Genomic DNA, 2,290 nt, shown 5'->3' with positions numbered 1-2,290 from the left:
GTGCAGTAAACTTTCATTGTAAAAAAAGAAAAACGCAGAGATATGAAAACAGCCTCAATGACAAATTATGCCGCAAGTTGAAACCGCACAATGGAAATCGAAGATCGAAAATTAAGATGGACTGACGACAGGTTGAAAGCAATAATTTGAATGGGGTGTTCCCTTTGTTTTGTGTTTTAAATTTGCTAACAATATATCACTACAAAGCCCGTAGCAGTACATGAGGCTTTCAATCGTACACATTGTACATTAGGCATATAACTGGGCTTGTAGTAGTACTTTTTTTGCTGATGTTTTTTTTTTTAATCAGTGACATAATTTGAGGAGCAATTTTATAATTTGTGGACCATTTTTACATTTGTTTTGCAGTGTTATCAAATGCACCCAAAACAACGGTTTTTAATTAACAAGGATACAAAATTATTATTATTAATATTGTTACAAATATCAACGTTTAATACAACAATAGCGTTTTATCATTGTGAGTTGGAAATGTCCGACTGCATTGAATGCACCATCCTTTTCCTAACGTCAGTGGCTACTGGATGTGTCATGCTAATCAGAACACAACTAGTTAAGGAAACCTCAGAGGAAAAACTTTAAAATAAAAGATTGGTGAACTACTGCATTGACGTCCACGTATTATTGGGTGAGTTTATTTTGAAGTTGCCCTATGTAGCGCATAGTTTGTATGTTACATATTTTGGCGCTTGACATGAGTTTTCCTACTACTCTTCATTAGCCAAACCACGGAATTTGTGTCTTACAGATCACCGATTAAGTCTGAAGAAATCTGGAACACAAATGAACTGTCATTCAAGAACAATTCAGTCTTGAGGGTGGGTATTCTGCATGTTTTCTCAAACATACCTGATTTTGCTTACATATTCTAATTCTGTACCCTTGCTCATGAGCTAATCATTTGAATCCCGGAAAACATGTAGGATACCGGCCTGTATGGAGTTTGACAATTAAAAAAAAAATCTAGTCTACCAGTTGATAAGATTCTCCAAAAAGGGCCAAAAATGCCAACGTATCCCGCTCCTTAATGAGCAAAAATAACTATGAAATATTTCCTTTTAAGCATTTCATTTTGTTTGTTGGCACCATACTTTTGAATATTTTCCTTTTATTTAAATTGCATAGTGTCCTGAGACACAAACTATTCATCTATATCCACTGCACAACGGACACCTGAAAACATATTTTTCACTTAGCGAACTGGGGTCACGCAGCTCATAAAAAGTCGCCTGCGTGCCATTACACAAAAATCACACAGTCATCAAAAAACAGTTGGTGATCCTGTCTCTTAGTCTGTGGTCTGGCTTTCATAGTTGCGCCTGCACTCATTCATTTATCCGCACACACACCCTTAGTTTGTGTGGTGAGGTAAGTGAATCCAGTGGCTGGTAGTTTTGAGGGAGCCAGGGGAGCCATTGAGAGCCCATTAGGAGGTTAAGTCAAGGAACCTCTCCATTGTTCTGCTGTTTGATTCCTGCCCTGTGACCCACACTCCGCTGGCCGGAGCCTGGGAAACCCTGTTAGTGATGATGAGGGGAAATAAAAGACGATCGCACGTATCCACAGAGGCACGACTCGCACACACACGCTCGGCAAAAATACACAAGTGGGGAACCGTATGGAAGCACTGACAGTCGAATGAGTCTCTGCGGGCCGGCGGTTGCTGTGTAAGGGCGCAGAGATTTCCGGCCAGACGACGGCAGCGGAACATGTGCCCGACGCAGAGGACAAATGAGGAAGTTGGCGAGGGTGAAAAAACGAGATCGCGCTCCAATAATGCATCCTTTGCAAGGTTCGGTTACAGCTAATGGCCTTATGAATCATTAACGAATAACAAAGCATTTCAATTATCAACATGAGAAAAATGACTTGTGGAAAATCCCTGTGTAAGGAGACGACTGTCGTTATCAGAAACACATTAGCTATGTTTTGTCTAATTCTGATACCTCTTTGTGACAGCTGGAAAAGGAAATCTTGAAGTCAGAGATGGCGACTCCAGAAAAAACTTGCTGCAGTTTGGATGATCTACTCAGGTAAGCGGGCCTGTTAATTCATTCCACGAACGGAGTCTTGGCGAAGGTAGCAAACGTTGCTTTCTCGTCAGGGTTCGTCCAAGGTCTCTCACCATAAAGGTGTATACAAAGAGCTTAAAGTTTATATTTATATAAATATTTATTTCTATCTATACATACATTAGTGCTGTAAAGGAATTTAAAAATTCTAATTCAGGATTAAGGGTAAAACAAAATTTTACATCATTAATCGCTAC

General features: G+C 39.7%; 1 long non-coding RNA gene across 1 annotated transcript; it reads left to right on the top strand.

Moving 5' to 3' along the window:
• Positions 1–542: 542 nt before the first annotated feature.
• LOC148415838 (uncharacterized) lies at positions 543–2,046 on the top strand. The gene is made up of 3 exons (XR_015867141.1): positions 543–649; positions 770–839; positions 1,981–2,046. It is a non-coding gene; the product is annotated as an uncharacterized LOC148415838 (long non-coding RNA).
• The last annotated feature ends 244 nt before the right edge of the window (positions 2,047–2,290 follow it).

Source organism: Hippichthys cyanospilos, chromosome 11 (assembly GCF_059441005.1).
Source record: "Hippichthys cyanospilos isolate Australia breed blue-spotted pipefish chromosome 11, RoL_Hcya_1.0, whole genome shotgun sequence".
NCBI classification, from domain to species: Eukaryota; Metazoa; Chordata; class Actinopteri; order Syngnathiformes; family Syngnathidae; genus Hippichthys; species Hippichthys cyanospilos.
This window is presented reverse-complemented; position numbering and strand designations above follow the sequence as displayed.